Source organism: Podarcis liolepis (assembly GCF_965112155.1).
Source record: "Podarcis liolepis genome assembly, chromosome: 1".
Lineage (NCBI taxonomy): Eukaryota > Metazoa > Chordata > Lepidosauria > Squamata > Lacertidae > Podarcis > Podarcis liolepis.
This window is the reverse complement of record NC_139554.1, coordinates 88,226,588-88,247,417: the sequence shown is the minus strand read 5'-3', so window position 1 is coordinate 88,247,417 and position 20,830 is coordinate 88,226,588.

The window sequence follows — 20,830 nt, the reverse complement described above, 5'->3', positions numbered from 1 at the left end:
GCAGCCTGACACGGTGTTCAGTGATACCGAATGGCACGGCATGTGTGCATAACATAAGCAGTTATGTGTCACTGATATGTGTCAGGTTGCTTTGCAGTATGCGACAGCGTTGACTGACTAAGCAAAAGAAGCTTGGGAACGGAGACAGCTTTAATTACCATTGCAACCAAACAGGGAGGGGGGAACTGCCATGGCAAATAATAGAATTGTATTTGGGGATGGATTAACTTGTAATCTTATTATTCTGTATCAAAGAGATAGAACAGGCAACCAATATTCACTGTCTCAGGATTCCAGTTAGGCAGTCTACCAGCTATTCACTTATTCTATCTGTCTGCAGTACTTTCCCAGCTTCCCTATGGTTATGACCCTCTGCAACAGAGATAGTATAGCAGGAAACAGGTGTGAAGGAAGCAAAGGTTCCAACCAAATTGACCTAGCAGACCAAAGATGGGGAGTGAAAGAAGTGAACCAGGAATTGTGTGCATCTCCCTATACACATAGAAGTGTAACATTGTTATCACATAGCCTTCACCTGCTTGGATGACCCTAAGTTAGACATGTGCATTAACTTCAGCAGGTCCACTCTGCGTAGAACTAACATTGAATACCACCTTTAATCTTCATGCCAATGGAGATCAGGGCTTTTGTCAGTGGGAATTCACTGGAACTGAGTCCTGGCACCTTTCAGGTGGGCACCATTGCTATCATAAGAGAACAAGGGAGATGTTCATGGTGAGTTCCAACACCTCTTTTTCTAGAAGAATAGCACTGATGGAGATATATTTCAGAGGGGTTAAATGTTGGGCATTTCTCTTTTTGCATTCTGAGTACTTCATGCCTATCAAAGGGGAAATAAATCACCTCATTTCATGCACTTTTGTGAAAACCAGCATTAAAATACATTTCTGCCAACAGCCTTCATCAAACAATTCCTCCACAGAAGTTGAAATAATCTTCCTGACCTGTGGAAGGACATACAGATGATGATGTAATTAATGACGGAATCTCAGTATGACAAGAAAGGGATAGATGGAAACCAATGTTTAATACTGATATTTTATATATATAATTTTAATTACATTTTCTGTTTTACAATTTAAAATACTCATTTTACATCCTTAAGATATCAAAGACTTCCCTTCTTCTCTTTCCATGGTTCATTTTACATATTATAAATCCCTGCATATTTTACGAAAACTATACCAATCAGTATTCCATTATTGCATCCATCAAAACTTATTTACACAGTTGAATTTATCTTAATGCTGCCAGCATTTTCAGCTGTACACAATTATTTCCCATGTATTCAATAAACGTTTTCCAACCTTTTTTAAATGTATGTTCTTCTTGTTCTCTTATTCTATATGTTAAGTCTGCAAGTTGTGCATATTCTGTCAAACTTAAGTTGGCATTCTTCTTTGGTTGGGACCTCACTCATTTTCCATTTGGGGACTAACAAAACATACATAAATAACTTTTCTCGACACCCGGGAATTTCAGTCTGAATTATCCCCAACTGAAAGGACTCTGGGTTTTTTGGGAAAGTACTTTTAAACATTTTTTTCAATTTGTTATGGATCATTTCCCAATACTCTTTTACCCTTTTACATGTCGAGATGTTTAATACTGATATTTAGTGTGGCACGGCTACACTTTGGAACTTCCTGCCTATTGATATCAGAAAGACCCCTTCATTGTGCTCTTTTCTGTGCCTGCTAAAAACATTTTTGTTTAGACAAGCAAATCTAGCTATCTAGAATATTGGTGTGTTTTCAGTTTATAAATTTTTTTCTACTGTTTTAACTGCTTTTATTAATCATTTTATTGCTTTATTGCTTTTATAAACCCATTTGAGGGTTTTTTATTATGAATCTAGTGGTATGAAATAAATAGCAACGTGTCTCCCATCAAAAATGCAAGAAGACATTCCACTGATGCTTCAGCATTTATTTGGCTTGAATATTAGATTGTGGAGCAGTGTTCCACATAAAACCAATACAATAAAACACAAAAACAAAGATAAAAGTAGCAGATGAACTATAAAATGGGCTACAAATTGCTAAATAATTTCCATTTAAACCTGGATATTTAGATCCTGATGCTACCACCAGCTAAAGCTAAGCAGCTCTGATGTAGCCCATGCTTGGGTGGGAGAGGCAGATGGAAGCCTCATATGTCATACTGAGTTCCCTCAAGGGAGAAAGGTTGGGTATAAATGTACCAAATGAATAATAAATAAATGTTTTTGCCTGGTGCTGAAATGACAGTGTGTTAGCACCAAGGACAGCAACATTTCATAAGTCGTGCACCTCTACTGAGAAGGCCCTCCCTTGTCTCTTGGATATGATCATCAACAGAGAGGCCACTGGTAATTATCTTAGAGCCTGGGCTGATTGATATGGGAAGTGAGCATCAGCACTAGTTGCCGACAGCATTTGGAGAAGGATTCAAGGTGCTAATTTTATCCTAACTGTATTAGGGCTAGGAATGAGGGAGAAACCTGTTTGGTTTGAATTTTACTCCAAACCTACCTAATTTGCATTCTCCAAAACAATAAAGACAAAATACAGCTGTCCTCCAAAGATAACACTCCCCCCCCCCATTTTGTGATACACTTCTCCAACAGCAGCAAAAAGTGTGTATTAGGGAAAAGGGTACAAAAAATGCATATATTAATTTTTTAAAAATGCATTTGATTAGGGAAATTTACCTCCAAAACTGTGTATACTAAAAGATACACATACTACTCCTGATGAAATTTCATAAGTATGTTTCTTTTAAAGTTGGAAACTGATAAGGCAATGTGGGGAAACAAAGAAAACTTTAAACTGACAGATTTGTCCATCCTTAATGTTAAGGAGTAACCAAAATGCCACAAAAGAATGAGTTCACAATTCTGTGACATTTTGACTGGCTCTAAGTATTGCCCTACTATGGATTTTGTAGTTTTCTTTTCCTGTCTTTCTATAAAAGACAATGGATTACTGTACTTTGTGGATGATAGGACATATATAAGGTATGTTGTACATCATGGAGATGTGGGGTGGCGAGATTGTGACATATGAAGGAATGTGCTAAAAAAAAGGGCAATGTTTGTGAGGTGGGAAGGTAAGAGGTTAACCAAAAAAAATGGAGTGTGAGAAATGTCCTTATGAAAGGTCCCTGAGCATGCCTTCTTGGCCCAGAGATAGGGAAGTCATTTTGAATTGTAGCACCACAGATTTCTTTGCATCTACCAGAGTCAGGTCCGAGAAAAGGTGAGAGGGGAATCTAGGCAATTGAGAGCTTCCTTTGTAGGTTTTTTCCCCATTTTTCTTTTCTTTCTATTCTATATAGAATGGAGGCGGGTTACAGTGGTACCTCACGTTAAGTACTTAATTCGTTCTGGAGGTCCGTTCTTAACCTGAAACTGTTCTTAACCTGAAGCACCACTTTAGCTAATGGGGCCTCCTGCTGCCGCCGCGCCGCCGGAGCACGATTTCTGTTCTCATCCTGAAGCAAAGTTCTTAACCTGAAGCACTATTTCTGGGTTAGCGGAGTCTGCAACCTGAAGCGCATGTCACCTGAAGCGTATGTAACCCGAGGACCACTGTATTTTAGAAAATCTGTCCTCCACCTGGCTCATTTGTATTTCAGAGTCTTTTGGGCATCCTTCTCCTTCTGATTCTTCCATCATGGTTAAGGGGTGGCTTACAATGGAACACTGGAAGGTTTGCAAAGGGGTTCAACAGCAGGATCATCTCCCTGAAGCCAATGACAAAACAACTTTTAATCCCCAATGTCAGGGTACTGGCTGGGCTGCTCAGGTAAAAGTGTGTTTTCCATCCTCCTGACAAGGAAGGCTCCACATGCCTTCCTTACCACTAGGACAGCATCTTCCTTATCACACGCCTGCATAAGGCTTCATTTTCTCATATACTGTCTTTTGTCTCCATGAAGCATTCCTTCAAGGTCTTTTCTTCTTTCTTCTATGCTGTTAGCATGGAGATCCTCCACTGAATATTTCTTTGAAAGCAATCTCAATTTAAAAACACACTCACATTTGCACATAGCCAGTTATGCAACCTTCTTAGACATTATTAACTTTGGTATAAGGCTCATGGGCATACCTGATGCAACATGCTTCAGAAAGCAACATTGGGGGGGCAGAGGGTACAGGTGATAGCAAGAACTGGATAGCAAGCACCTCAGAACACAGTATCTCATAATAAACTAAAGGATAGATTCGTGATATGGACTGTGGTTAGCAATGCTTGCTCACCGCTTCCCAAACCAGTGGAACGAATGCACTGGATGTAGAGTAGATGGGATTGTGCACACAGATGGAGAAGCTTCCATTATACCCACATCAGAGTGATGACCAAAACAGCACAGCATCCACCACTCCTCCCATTAGTGTGCTGTACTTGCCTTTGTGGAATCACGGTATTTAATCAATGGACAGTCCACCCACCCAATGAATTTCAATCATTGGTACCAACAAAGGCTTCTACTGAAATATAACTAGCCACACCAGAGAGGCTTTTTTTTGTCATGGCAAGCGGAGAAATAATTAAATTCACCATCTGTCCACCCCCCATTGTTATTTATGTAACCAAAAAAGCACATTAATGACATGAATTATTGTTGCGCATTTAATTAATAACACATTAAGTTTGGCCCTCAGTCCATCCTGCCCAGAAAGTTCATCTTCAAAGAAGCACATATGACCCTCTGTTTATCATTAAATCTTTCCAAGTATATAGCTAACATTCTGCTGTTTTGGGTGCTTTTCGGGGGGAGCAGCCAACAGCCTAATTCCTTTGTCTGGTGCTGTGTGTACTTGTGATAACACATATCTTTCTATGATTCCATCTTATCATGCTTCTGCAGAAATTAGCTACCATGCTTGACCTCTGCAAGGCCTCCTTTCCCTAGTATTTTATAGGATAAATGGCATTCATTGTGCATTCTGTGGATTTGTTTTCCACAAGAGGCCTAATGAACATCAAGGAAATTGGTGGCAGTGGAGAGGGGAGTGAACAAGAGGTGGGAAGAAACATTTTAAGTGGTGGAGTTAATTAGATTACATTGGTGTTCTAGCAAAGCAGGAAGATTCTACAAAAGCCTATAATAGAGGCTAATGAGAATTTTATCATGCTTGTTAAACGGGACATTTAATTGTGCAAAGGGGCTGTTGAACGTAATGTAAAAACTGGTTAATAAAAAGAAATCTTAATTGCATACTCAGTCCCGTAATGCCTAAGCTGTCCAGTAGAATGGAATAGCCTCAGGACATAGCAGTCAATGCTTTCTTCATTTTGCACTGGCAAATGTGCAATGTGATTAGGGCAGTTAATTTTCTCTGACGGACATGAAAATTAATGAAGCCTGGATGATTTACACAGAGGGGGGGTGTTGTCATTATTCCAATTGATCTTGGTAGAAGTTAATGGTTGTTATTGCTTATTGGGAAGGTAGCAGACTTTGGTGTGGCTTACCCCCTTCTCTTCCAGGTCATTGACACAGCTGCAGAATAAAGCTCTGTTAGAAAGCTGCAGAGGCAGTGGCTAAAAAATGAGCCAGGAAGGCTCATTACAAAAAAAAAAAAAAAGGATTGGGTTTCTGAAATCCTTAAGAACATTAGTACAAGGCATTATTTAGTAGAAAACGTGCAGGGGAAATCCCACTCAAGTTTTCATGAATTCCTACCAGTGAACTCAAAATTTCATCCCCTGCCCATACCCTTTTAATTCTACTTGCTAAGGGTTGTTGTTGTTGTTTAGTCATTTAGTTGTGTCCGACTCTTCATGACCCCATGGACCAGAGCACACCAGGCACTCCTGTCTTCCACTGCCTCCCGCAGTTTGGTCAAAAGGGTTGTTAGGAAATCCCTATCCCCCCCCCAAGAGAGCTATAACTCCCAAGGTGGCTTAGCAGTCAATCCCTCTTCCTAAGGAACTCCGAGAATTGTAGCTCTGTGAGGGGAATGAGATTGCCTAATAACTCTCGGCACCCTTAATGAACTACACTTCCCATGATTCTATGGGGGGAGCCATAACTGTTTAAAGTGGCATGACACTGTATAGGGTTGTATTCAGTCAAGTCCTACTCAGAGTAAACCCATTAAAATGAATGGGAGGAATTCAACATCTTGCTCTTCGTTCCATCAATGCAAGCATTTTTGCTTCAGAAAGAATGACACCCCTCTCTCCACCCCCTGTGTGCTCGTCCAGGAATTTTCACAACTCCCACCAAACTTATTTTTTTTGGAGGGGAGGATAAGGAGATAAAGGAAACCTGTTGCACAAGCAGAAGTCCTTGAACGGGGCTTCCAGTGAAGGACTCATTAGTTGAATCCCAAGAACCTAAATGAAGCATATGATCCATTTACATCAGTAGGGCTACTCTGAGTAGGACTAGCATCGACTACCGCCCCATAGGGCAGATGGGGCTTTAGTTGGCTACAACCCAACACATTTTCATTTTCAAGTTTTCTTCCAGGATGACAGAATTAGTGGTTCCTTAAAATGAGCATAATGATTTTTCCACATATGCGGAAACAAATAATGGGATTCATTTCAGCAACTTCACCAAAGAATGTTGCTGACAGTAATTGCAGGCATTTGGGGGTTTCAGAATTTCCCCCACCCTCCAGACAGAAAGAGGAAAGCAGGCTTCCTTCATTTGGATCCCAGGCATCCTTCATTACCAATGCAAATACTTTGAAGTCACTTGAAGTAAGTACCTCCTTAATTGAAGCCCCAATGTATTTGAAACAGTTGTTATAAACAATAACTTAAGCAGCAGGGGTAATCACAGGATGTTAAAACTAGAGAGATATCAATCCCTCCCCTAGGGCTTGCATGGTGATTTTCGTCTCATGAACCCTTTCCTCAAGTTCAAAAAAAGGAAAAGCCATAAAATTTAAATATGGAAGCTTGCAATCCTGAGGGTGGAGCTCTCAGTCCCCTCTACACAAATTCTATTGAAATCTATGGACCTTTAGGGCAAAGGCATAATGGGAAGTGGTTCTTCTGCTTATTGGTGCCTGGATCACAGAAAAATATTTCTGTCCTGTGCTAGATCAGCTCCAGTTCACGCAACCATTTGCAGAAGATTTGCATGAAGGTTTGAACTGTGCAAACACTCATAGCATCTGTGGTTTTAATGACCAAAGACACACCAAGATGGCCTTCTGCATCACTCCAATGTTTGGGGAAGGACCATTAGTACAGCATCTGTCTTGCATGAAGAAGGTTCCAGGTCCAATCCTTGGTGTCTGCAGGTAAAGCTGGGGAAGGCTCCTGCCTGAAAACCCAGAAAGCCGCTGCCAGTCAGTGTAAACAACACTGAGCTAAGAGTTTGTTATGTACAGTGGTACCTCTGTTTACAAACTTAATCCATTCAGGAAGTCCGTTCTTAAACCAAAACCATTCTTAAACCGAGGTGCGCTTTCCCTAATGAGGCCTCCCTTCCACCATTCGGATTCCGTTCTTAGACTGAGGTAAAGTTCGCTAACCAGGACACTACTTCCGGTTTTGCGGAGTTCATAAACTGAATCGTTCATAAGCAGGACTGTTCTTAAACCGAGGTACCACTGTATTCCGTGATCTGTGTTTGCCTGAGCTTGAGTCTGGACTAAGGATTCTGAGCCCCTGTGTTCTGATTCGATACAGGATATCCAACCACAGAACATTTCAGGATTTGGGCATCTGCCACTGACCCTTAAACTCTGAGTTATGATTCGCAGCTTGGGAGTTTAGACAGCCAATTACGTTGAGAGTGGGGGTGGTCCAGGCCTTCAGAAATGCATATGAGCAGTTGCTTTGCCCGTTGTCCAGTTCTGTTCATTCGATAAAGGTTATTGATGTTATCACTGTGTCTTGCCTCATGGGAACTCATCTACACTTCAGAGTTGTTGCTAGACTGGTGTTAGTAGTCATTAGGCAGCTTCCTCGTGACCTCATGGGCTTCAAATTGTTGCCATATTTCCTGTTGCAAGCAGTTGAGGAAGACCCTTTTGCAAAATGGACACCTTGTCAAAACTGCACTTAGCAATGAAGAATCAAAGGTAATGGGAGTTGAACAAAACTCCCCACCCCTTTTGGTGTTACAGTACCCAAAGCCAGCCAAGTTGTTGTTGTTTTACACCTGAGGTGGAAAATCCTACAAGCACTGAGAGCATGGAAGCAACGCCTACAAATGAGCTGGTCCCAGTTCAAATGATCTGATGATCATGCATTTTTCTGTTCCTGTGAACAGACTCTGAGTAAAAAAAGACAACACTGGGTTGCATCCAACACTGTTGCTCTGCTCACACAACAGATGTTTGCTTACCCAATGGAACTTCCCTCTTCTCTTCTCTGCAGTGCTCCACATACTCTCCAAATTTGCTCCATAGAGTTGGGAAAACGTCCAGAGCAGATTTTGGGAGTGCACAGGGAAGGAAGTCCAGTTCTACAAGCGAAACTCTGTGTGTGCAGTGTTGGATACAGCTGATTGGTCCCTGATCACCACTCCTACTTTCAAGACTGCCTTATGGGCAGGAGCTGGCATTTATAAGAAAACAAAGGTGTTAACAGCTACATCTCTCTATATATATCTTGGAGATTTTTCCAATATCACTGTACAGGTGTGGAAAATCCAACACCAATCTAAGAAATTGCTGCAAATTATCCAGTTAAATGGTTACTGTGTGAGCATTTTTGTCTCCAGTGATGGAATGTTGTGGAATGGAATGTAGCCACTGACACATCACACACACACACACACCCCAAAAAAGGAGGATACAGATTTGCATTAAATGTCCATATGCTAATTTATATGGAGAGATGGAAATTCATAAAAAATACATTATTAAAATAGAAATGCAATGCATCACATCATAGTGGAGAAGACTGTGACCAGGTGGTCTCTGTGCCCTACCAGTAGGCAGAGTGAGCATCTCAGATGGCAGATGCTGTGGAGCAACAACAGCGAGGTAAAGGAAGTCAGAGTTCTGCATACTATGTGGTGAGCCCTGCATCCTCTAAGCTAGTTTGCTATCCTTAGGTGTGGTGGAGAATACTATTCAGTTGATAAGTTGGAGGATACTATTCAGTTGATAAGTTAATATTCCATAAGTCTACCAGGGGAGGTTTTTTTGCTCAGATACAGTAAAAATAAAAGTGTAACAGAGGGTTTTTCCACACTTCCATTTGCCCCACCACTTTTCCCTGGGGAAACCTGATCTTTAGTGCTGAATCGGAACAAAGGACACTTGAGTTTTCCACGGTTTGTTCCAATGTAGCACTAAAGAGTGGGTTTTCTGGGGCAAAGGCAAAACCAGTAGGATTCAAGTCTACAAAGAGTAGGGAAAGTAGAAAACCTCTCTGACCCATGCTTTCTAGGCATGGGACAAGCAGAAGTGTGGATGAGGCCACAGCATGTCTGTCTTACGTGTGATTTAGCATTCTCAATACCAAAATGCTGTCTGCATTGGCTTAGAAAAGTAAAAAAAAAAATAATAATGCAGCAATCTACATAATCTATAAACTCAACACTGTAATTTAGGATTATTGTTCAAACCCTTTATGGGAAACAGCATGTGTCTCACAGGGATTTAAATGACTTGACTGAGCTTTCATTTGTTGCTTAACCAGCAATATGCAGCAATATGTGTTGAAAGAGATGAGCAAATAGAGGCAATCTTGTTTTGCTTTTTAAATTAAGGCAGGGGAGTGCTGGTGTGGTTTGTCCATGGCTTTATTGATTAATTCATCATGCCTTTGTTCGCATTTGATTTGCGGTGATTTCCACCTCTTTGTGGATTAATAAACAGACATGATTGCAAAGAGCTGGGCTCTGACATCCAGTCATTACAGTGCCTCGCCCCTGTGTCATTTTTTAAAATATATTCTTGGCCGCTGTTATTTCCTTGGGCAATTTATCAACTGTCAGTTAACAAAGGTTGCTGTTCAGCTATTTAAGCCAAACACTGCATAACAACAGATTTTTCCCCAAATGCTAATGAATGTGCCACCTATGATGAGATCTAATGGGCTGGATCAAATATAAGACAACGGAGGGAGGAGGAATTCATACGCTTTTATTTCCTACAGATGCTGGAAGACCATCCAGGAAGTTCAGGTTAGTAGCTTTCCCACAATATAGAGGAATAAAACAGCACATGTGTCTGTGTGCTCATTATAGTACAACCTCAAAGCAATTTACAAAAAGAATAAAACAATAAAACTACCAGTAAAAAAAGAAGTCAGAAACAACTATTTAAAGCATTCAAAAATAATTAAGATCAACAATAAGCTGAAAAACAGATTAAAACATATGACAACATTCTACACATCTGGATAGGCTTAACTAAACAAATATGTTTTTAGCAGGCACCAAATAGAGTACAGTGAAGGCACATGCCTGTTGTTAATAGGCAGGGAGTTCCAAAGCCTGAGTGCTGCCACAATAAAATATTGATTTCTCACAAATGTGGAATGAATACTGTATGGCACCTGTAATGGTGCCAGTTCCTCAGATCAAAGCAGTTGCGTGGCCATATATGGGGTAAAGTGATCTGGCAGGCAAACTGGCCCCAAGCTTCATTCACACATACACGTTTCCAAGCACAATTCAAAGTGTTGGTGCTGACCTTTAAAGCCCTAAATGGTCTCGGCCCAGTATGCCTGAAGGAGTGTCTCCATCCCCATCATTCTGCCCGGACACTGAGGTCCAGCACTGAGGGCCTTCTGGCAGTTCCCTCACTGCAAGATGTGAGGTTACAGGGAACCAGGCAGAGGGCCTTCTCGGCGGCTACCATGTGGAACACCATCCCATCAGATGTCAAGGAAATAAACAACTACCTGACTTTTGGAAGACATCTGAAGGCAGCCCTGGGAAGTTTTTAATGTTTGATGCTTTGTTGCTTCTTTATTATTATATTGGGAGTCACCCAGAGTGGCTGGGGAAATCCAGCCAGATGGATGGGGAATAAATTATTATTACTACTACTGCTACTACTACTACAACACATGCATACTAGAGATAATAAGATAATAGTACAAAGTTCAGAAACACACCAACGATGAGGCCTGTAAGATGTTATATATATATATCTCTCTCTCTTCGTGTTCTCTCCTGTACTTTTAAGTAATGTCCAAATGACTCCTTTGACACAAGACAGAGAACTCCAAGAGGCAGGGAGGAGAAATGGCCATTGGATCTGGTGGAATGGTGCTCAGGTCAGAAAACTGGAAGACAGATGCTGCTCCAAAAGTATTATGACCTTACCATTTTTAAATCACAAGATTATGAGTAAGAAGCAGGGGTGTGATTGGGAAATTGACTTTGGCAGGCATGGCATGAGTCTGGACAAGCTACTTAACTATAGCATGTAGAAGAAATAATGGAAGAAGGGTAAGAAGCTTTTGTGATTGTCAGTCTCACTACAGGATTTTTGCCCTTTCTCTCAGTATGACATTGATGGATCACAGCTGAAAATGTGAGCATTCTGGAACCTCTTCTTTGGATGGACACACATACACAGATGCCAAGATTTAAAAAGGAGAAAATGTGACATATTTTTTTCTCTACTTGTAGGAATTATCTGTTTTGGTTGAGGGTTTTGCATATGAATATGACATTGTATTTTTCAGAATTCACGATTTAATTCCCTGCTATGCAACTGCTCAGACACCATTAGCTACTTGAATATAACTTTATTTAACCAACCACATAGCCATCTTCCCTTAGTGTGCAGCTCCATTGTCTTTCTCTTCTAGCCTTCCTGTATGGACATTTACTGCTCTCAAATCGACAGTCGCGCTTTCTAGAACACACACATCTATGGCATTATACCACATGACTACTGCTCTTTTGGAGAACCACTTACGCAGCAATCCAAAATAGCAAAGCCCATCAACTGGTGTGGCTATTGGCAATCAGGCGAAATAAGAACGCTGTATCCAAGCTGCTCAGCTGCGGCCAGGAGGGGGAAAACTTACTAGCTCAGTGAAAGCCGGAGACATCTGTGGCATCCATGACAACTCCATTTTTGCCAATCTGGGCACACTACCCAGCAGATATACGCACCCTACCCAACACATGCCTGGCCAATCACCAACACACAAGCACAACTCAGATGTTCGTGGGCAACACCATAAACAAATGAGCATGGTCCCACCTGTCCTCCAAGCTCCCCATCATGCAGTCATGCCCCACCACATGTTCTCCCCAGCACAAAGGATGTATTCCACCACTCTCTCAGTGCAGGAGAGGAAGACCTTTATTGCAAACCCCTGTGGGCACAGCAGCCCACAGAGCAAGGAAAGACAGCTGCCTCTCCACCCCTTATACACTCTAGTAGGTAGGTAGTAGGTAGTTTATTTATTTAATAAAATTTATTTTAAAAAACCTGAAAAGTGGCTTACCAAAACAAAAAACAAAAAAACCACAGCAGTAAAATCAAGAAAAATTAACAATCCTACTTTAAAACGTACAAAAGCTAAAATATTAAGATTAAAATTACTTCAACTTCCTAAGCATCTAGGTATGCTTGCCTAAAGAAGAATGCTTTCAGCAGGTGCCCAAAAAGAGTCTAGCAAAGGCATGTGTTTGTTGAAATTTCAGCCTTCACGAAATAGGAAAACGGCCAAGTAAACAGCTATTTTCATGGAGGAGGGTCAAGATATTAACTGATATGCATGAAATTTCATATGTAGCTATATAATCCCTAGTGTAGCAAGATAGGACCTTTGGAGCAGGCATTTTCAAAAAAGAAAAAGTTTTTTTTATGAACCGCCCTAGTAGGGCAGTAATTGTTCCTTGATAATTTGTCACCGCTCTCCATGATGGCACCTGGGGCAAACCGCCCCACCCCCACCCCCCTTTCCTATTCCCCTGGCCCCAGCCACTCTGGGCAGCTCCCCCCAAAATATTAAGAACACAATAAAACACCAACCATTATAAACTTCCCTGATGGTCGTATTATGGGAGTTGTAGTCCAGCAACAACTCTAGGGCTAAAGGTTTTCCACCCCTGATTTAAGCATAATTCAGCTCTCCTGCAAAGCTAGCCTTTTTACCAAGTGAGCCAGGCCAAAGGGAGTACATTCTGCCTCCTCTTCCTACACCACAGAAATTTGCACTCTGTGGCAATAAACAGTGGAATGAATAACCTTTTGTTGAAGGCTAATATTTATTGGTCCAGTGAAGCATTTTACATTGCCTGCCAGTAATGAGCTACCCTGTCATCAATAGTCAATTAACTCTCCACAACTGTAAATCCACTGCAATAACCTAGGGACTGCAGCGTGTGTTTCCCAAGCACACACTTCAGGCAAAAGTTCTAAATTGAAACTAACTAGATGTACACTAAATGCAAATTACTAAGGTTTTCCCCCATCCATGTTATGTTAGTTTTTTCTTTCTTTCTTTTAAGAAACATGCATTCTATCCCCATGGAATGCACCATTTATAGAGTTTAAAGTTTAATTACTCTTTTTGCCTTTGGAGCATTGGATAATCAGTCACCTATGAAGAACAGTGTTTAAGAAGGCTTTTTATTCATTTACAACACTCTGAAGCAAAGACTGCTGAAGCACACAAGAAGGGGTGTTTTGATGAGCTCCAGAACTGTTGGTTGGAATTATTTCTTTATTCGCCAACAAGTTTATGATATGCATAATGTATGCTGACAAAGGCATCAATAAAGGAAGGGAAAGGGAAGCTGAGGTGAACTGAGAGACACTCCCAACTGAGGCACTGCATGTCCAGAATAATTTCTGAAACCAATTTAAGGTGCAGAACCTAGCATATGGTATCCAAGGACTAGTGTCAGGCTCCTGGGGCCTAGGCATTTGTTGTTGTTTAGTCATTTAGTCGTGTCCAACTCTTCGTGACCCCATAGACCAGAGCACACCAGGCACTCCTGTCTTCCACTGCTTCACGCAGTTTGGTCAAGCTCATGTTTGTAGCTTCGAGAACATTGTCCAACCATCTCGTCCTCTGTCGTCCCCTTCTCCTTGTGCCCTCACTCTTTCCCAACATCAGGGTCTTTTCCAGGGAGTCTTCTCTTCTCATGAGGTGGCCAAAGTATTGGTGCTTCAGCTTCACGATCTGTCCTTCCAGTGAGCACTCAGGGCTGATTTCCTTCAGAATGGATAGGTTTGATCTTCTTGCAGTCCATGGGACTCTCAGGAGTCTCCTCCAGCACCATAATTTAAAAGCATAGCCATTGTCAGGCCAATGCAACACACTTCCCTGGGATTAAAGGCCCTTTGCCATGGACATAGCCAGGATTTTTCTTGGGGGGGCAGACATTTGGTAGAAGGGGCAGAACCTCAGGTTTGTATTGAATTTGTCATGAAGTAGTGATCCTTTGAGCAAGTACTGCTGGGTGGGACCCCTCAGGAAGGTGGTAACATTTAGTCTCCCAAAGTGGGAGCATGTGATGGGGCTGGCTAGTTCCCAGCCCCCCCGCCAGCCCCTATAAATCTACGAGTTAACCTACCAGGGGAAAGAGAGAAAACATGCCATGTTTTAGACATGCTGTTTGATGTTCTGTAGCTGGTGCCAGAGAAGAAGCCAGTAAAGCCTGGTAACCCGTTTGGTGCTTGCATGTGATTGATTAGCAGCTTGGAAGGAGGACTTGGGAAAGTGACTCTCTCCTTGACAGACTTGTATTGATTTTTATTGATTTAGGGGGGCAGGTGTCCCCTGCCCCCCCATGCCCATGCCCATGCCCCTTGCTTCTGAGTAAAAATGTTTAGGGTTGCACCATGAACATCTCTGGGGACAGGAAGGCTAGCCACATAGCCTGGCCCATGGAACACCATACTAGAATCCATTGTGTGCTTGCTGCAGAGGAGGGTCTTTTACCATTTATGATGGCAGGGCGAAAGGGAGAAACATGCTAAGACGAAGGCATGTTGGGCAAACCCTCTCCGTGATCAACCAGAAACCTATGTCCCCACGGTGGAAGGATGTGTGGCTACAGAATTGTTCTCCACAGTCACTTACGGACTCACTGTTACTATGAGTGATTGCCAAATAAGAAGGCGGCTTTCCAGTTCAGCCTCGAGAGAAGGGGCAGTGGGTGAAATCTGAAGCAGAAAACCAAGGCTCCTTCAAAAGAAAAAGATTTTTTTTAAAAAAATCACAAAATGTAGCCTCTACTGCAGCCACTAGTAGGTAAAACTGAAGCATGTACTGCTTAATTATCCCATTGAAATCAGTAGGAGAAGCATTTGTCTTTGGCTAGATTATACCCCTATTTATTCCTTTTAATGGGCATCAGGAAACACTCTCCTTTCTGTAGCACAGAATTGACCTCCTGAGGTCAATTATAGTAATCACTAGTTTGCTTAGATTCTAATTGAACAGAGACAAAGCTGCACAACACAAGGTCAAGCGTTCATTAATTAATTGGTTTACTTAAGCATATCCACATGACACTTTCAGAAGCAATCAGCTAATAAAAGCACTCTCCTATGGAGATCATATATAACCCTCTAGGGTTATGCAGGTGGTCAGTCTTTTTAACTCCATCGCAGAGAACAAAGATGGAATGGGTCCCCTCAGAAATGCAAGTTTGTGTCTGCTCCTCAGTTTCGCAGGAATAGGGACTGGGGAAATTCACTTCTGTTTGCATTTTAATACGAATCTACCTAATTCTTACTTCCCAGAACAATATGTGAACTGAAGCAGTTATCCTTTCAAATGCACACCTTTCCAAATTTCATGCTGCATTTCTCCAGGAAAAGAATCTACACCCAAAAAAATGTAAACTGAGGAGAAATGGACATAAGAATGAACACGTTAATGAAAAATTCAAAATTGTGCCTATTGGGCAATATTGTGCCTATTAAACAACAATGTATACAAACATGTGTATGTTAGGAGAAATGCACACTAAAATCTTGACAAATTTCCTTGAGCACTTTTTATTTTGAGGGGCGGGGAATGCGAACTGATGTGAAAATGTGGTAAACTATTGGAAACATGGGGAAATGAGTATGTAGAGAGTGGTGCTCCATGCCAGTTATGGCACTTAGCCGTTTTTGGGTGTTAATTTCTCTCTGAATCTGTCCACTTCCTTCACTGCCTAAACAGGCTTCAGCCCAGGTTGGTTCTTGTTGGAGACAGTACAGTCTCTGAATGCCAGTTGCTGGGAATCACAAGCAGGAAGAGTGCTGATGCACTCGGTTCCTTCTTGCAGGCTTCTCATAGGTATCTAGCTGGCCAGTTTCAAAACAGTGCTTTTATTATTTTTATTGTTGTTGAAGAGTTTGGATTTGATATCCCGCTTTATCACTACCTGAAGGAGTCTCAAAGAGGCTAACAATCTCCTTTCCCTTCTTCCCCCACAACAAACACTCTGTGAGGTGAGTGAGGCTGAGAGACTTCAAAGAAGTGTGACTAGCCCAAGGTCACCCAGCAGCTGCATGTGGAGGAGCGGAGACGTGAACCCGGTTCACCAGATTACGAGTCTACAGCTTCTAACCACTACACCACACTGTTGTTGTTAAATTTATATACTACTTACATGCCAAAATCTACTATATATGTTGGTAACTGGTTTGTCTATTTGTCTGTCTCTCTTTTCTCTATAAATTCAGCTGTCACGTGAGATATTGGCACCAATCTCATCCTGAGAATTCCCAAGGGTGAGGTGGTGGTCTTCATCAATGTTTGGACTTGAGGTGCCATTTTGAATCAAGACGGTGGTCCAAAATGTGACTTTGGTGTGACTGCCCAATTTGGGGCATGATGTGTCCAAACTCTGCAAATTTGGACAGCGGTGGAGATCATCGCCCAATTTGGTGTGATGGATTCCAGCTGTGCCAATTTGGATGTATACTGAGATATTGTCACCCAACTTGGCATAAGGGTTCCCTAAAGGGAGGTGGCGGGCTTCATTTATGTTTTGTGGATTAGTCAAACCAACCAAATTGCCCTTCGTTTTTTACTTCCCAAGGTATTTCATGCAGACGATCCTCCCAAGAACAATGGGAATTTATTATTGTTTACTGAATTTATTATTGTTTATTTATTAAATGTACAGTGGTACCTCAGGTTACATACGCTTCAGGTTACATACGCTTCAGGTTACAGAACCAGAAATAGTGCTTCAGGTTAAGAACTTTCCTTCAGGATAAGAACAGAAACCGTGCTCCAGCAGCGCAGTGGCAGCAGGAGGCCCCATTAGCTAAAGTGGTGCTTCAGGTTAATGTCATAGACCAAATGGAGCAAACAGCACGCAGACCTAGTGGTGGGATGAAAAAATCCTTAAATAAGAGACACGGGGGAATGATTAATGGACTTCAATGTCTGTACACTAATGTGCAAAGCATGGGAAATAAACAAGATGAGCCTGAGCTCTTGGTACAGCAAACTAAATATGACATAATAGGCATCACTGAAACCTGGTGGGATAAGTCCCATGATTGGAATGTAATAATGGAGGGATACAATCTATTTCAGAGAAACAGACCAGACAAGAAAGGAGGAGGAGTGGCGTTATATGTCAGGGATGTGTATACCTGTGAAGAGATCCAAGATTTAGAACCTCAAAGCCAAAGTGAGAGCATTTGGGTCAAAATTAAGGGAGAGAAGAATAACAGAGACCTCATTGTGGGAGTTTACTATAGACCCCAAGCCAAACGGAGGACATAGATGATGCCTTCCTGGAACAGATGGCCAAGCATGCAAAAGGAAGAGAGATAGTAGTAATGGGGGACTTCAATTACCCGGATATTTGTTGGATGTCAAACTCAGCCAAGAGCATAAGGTCAAACAGATTCCTCACTGGCCTTGCAGACAACTTCATTGTCCAGAAAGTGGGAGAAGCAACAAGAGGAACAGCCATTTTAGATCTGGTCCTAACCAATGTTGATGACCTGGTTAGTGGGGTAGAAGTGGAAGGATCATTAGGCGCGAGTGATCATGCTCTTCTGAAGTTTACTATACAGCTGAAAGGAGCAGCCAAGCATACTAGGACCCAATTTCTTGACTTTAAGAAAGCCGACTTCATAAAACTTAGGGAAGGGCTGGGTGAGATCCCATGGACAGTAATACTAAAAGGAAAGGGAGTTCATGATGGCTGGGAGTTTGTTAAGAGGGAGGTAGTAAGAGCACAACTTCAGGCAATACCAATGAGACGGAAACATGGAAGGTGCCTAAAGAAGCCAGGGTGGCTATCTAAAGAACTTTTAACTGAGTTAAGATTTAAAAAGGATGTGTACAAAAAATGGAAAAAGGGGGAAACCACCAAAGAGGAATTCAAACAAATAGCCAGCACATGTAGACACCAAGTCAGAAAAGGCTTTTATGGGTATTAGAAATTAAATGGAGTACAGCTGTAAAGATTAAGTCAAAAGAAAAGAAAGGTTGACAATTAGATAAAATTAAGGGTGAGGATTTGCTGAACTTAATATTTGAAATGGGAATGCAGAAAGGGGAGGTACGAGGAGGTCGGTGAAGTAAGTTTTAAGAAAATAAGGTTTTGAAATTATACTTGTTCTTTTTTGTTTGTGTTTGTGTGTATTGTCATGTCTGATATAATTTGTAAAATCTCAATAAATATTTTTTTTATAAAAAAAACAGAATGAACTCAGGCTTGCTAGAGAGGTTAAAAGCAACAAAAAAGGCTTTTATGGGTATGTTCGTAGCAAAAGGAAGAACAAAGAAACAGTGGGGTCACTCAGAGGAGAAGATGGTGAAATGCAAACAGGGGACACAGAAAGGGCTGAACTCCTCAATGCCTTCTTTGCCTCAGTCTTCTCCGATAAAGAAAACAATGCCCGACCTGAAGAATTTGGAGCAAATGATTCAGCAGAGGAAACACAGCCCAGAATAACTAAGGAGATAGTACAAGAATACTTGGCTAGTTTAGATGTATTCAAGTCTCCAAGGCCAGATGAACTGCATCCAAGAGTATTAAAAGAACTGGCAGATGTGATCTCAGAACCACTGGCAGTCATCTTTGAGAATTCCTGGAGAACAGGCGAAGTCCCAGCAGACTGGAGAAGGGCAAATGTTGTCCCTATTTTCAAAAAGGGGGAAAGAGAGGACCCAAATAATTATTGCCCAGTCAGTCTGACATCAATACCAGGGAAGATTCTGGAGCAGAAAGGAATGCTGTGATCACCAATAGTCAGCATGGATTTCTGAAAAATAAGTCATGTCAGACTAACCTGATCTCGTTTTTTGACAGAATTACAAGCCTGGTAGATGAAGGGAACGCAGTGGATGTAGCCTACCTTGATTTCAGCAAGGCATTTGACAAGGTGCCCCATGATATTCTTGTAAAGAAGCTGGTAAAATGCGGTCTTGACTATGCTACCACTCAGTGGATTTGTAACTGGCTGACTGACCGAACCCAAAGGGTGCTCATCAATGGTTCCTCTTCATCCTGGAGAAGAGTGACTAGTGGGGTGCCACAGGGTTCTGTCGTGGGCCCGGTCTTATTCAACATCTTTATCAACGACTTGGATGATGGACTCAAGGGCATCCTGATCAAATTTGCAGATGACACCAAACTGGGAGGGGTGGCTAACACCCCAGAGGACAGGATCACACTTCAAAACGACCTTGACAGATTAGAGAACTGGGCCAAAACAAACAAGATGAACTTTAACAGGGAGAAATGTAGAATATTGCACTTGGGCAAAAAAAATGAGAGGCACAAATACAAGATGGGTGACACCTGGCTTGAGAGCAGTACATGTGAAAAGGATCTAGGAGTCTTGGTTGACCACAAACTTGACATGAGCCAACAGTGTGACGCGGCAGCTAAAAAAGCCAATGCAATTCTGGGCTGCATCAATAGGAGTATAGCATCTAGATCAAGGGAAGTAATAGTGCCACTGTATTCTGCTCTGGTCAGACCTCACCTGGAGTACTGTGTCCAGTTCTGGGCACCACAGTTCAAGAAGGACACTGACAAACTGGAACGTGTCCAGAGGAGGGCAACCAAAATGGTCAAAGGTCTGGAAACGATGCCTTATGAGGAACGGCTAAGGGAGCTGGGCATGTTTAGCCTGGAGAAGAGGAGGTTAAGGGGTGATATGATAGCCATGTTCAAATATATAAAAGGATGTCATATAGAGGAGGGAGAAAGGTTGTTCTCTGCTGCTCCAGAGAAGCGGACACGGAGCAATGGATCCAAACTACAAGAAAGAAGATTCCACCTAAACATTAGGAAGAACTTCCTGACAGTAAGAGCTGTTCAACAGTGGAATTTGCTGCCAAGGAGTGTGGTGGAGTCTCCTACTTTGGAGGTCTTTAAGCAAAGGCTTGACAACCATATGTCAGGAGTACTCTGATGGTGTTTCCTGCTTGGCAGGGGGTTGGACTCGATGGCCCTTGTGGTCTATTCCAACTCTATGATTCTAGGTTAAGAACAATTTCAGGTTAAGTACTTAACCCGAGGTACCACTGTATATGCATTCAGCCCAGCATGTAGACCAACTAACCATATAGATTGTAAGAAATCCTCCATCCCCATGAAATAGCGCCCCCCCCCCCAGTCTCTGGAGTTCCCAAGCTCTATGGAAGACCTGAATGCAAATGCTCCAGACTCTGGTGAACTGGAACACATAAATCAGAGACTGAATTCCTTTAACATTTCAGGAACTCATTCTCAACTCAAGGTTTTGTGGTTCCTTCATTGTTTCATCACAAATTCTGAAAGGCATGTATATGTTCTGTAATATTTTATAGGTTGCGGGAGTGTTTGAGCTCTAGTCCTCTGTTTTATTATGCTGTGAACTTGACATCAAAAATAGTTGTCATGGCTTCACTACTGCGAGGTCACTTATATAAGTATGAGAGTTAGGAAGGAAGGAGATCAGTGTTCT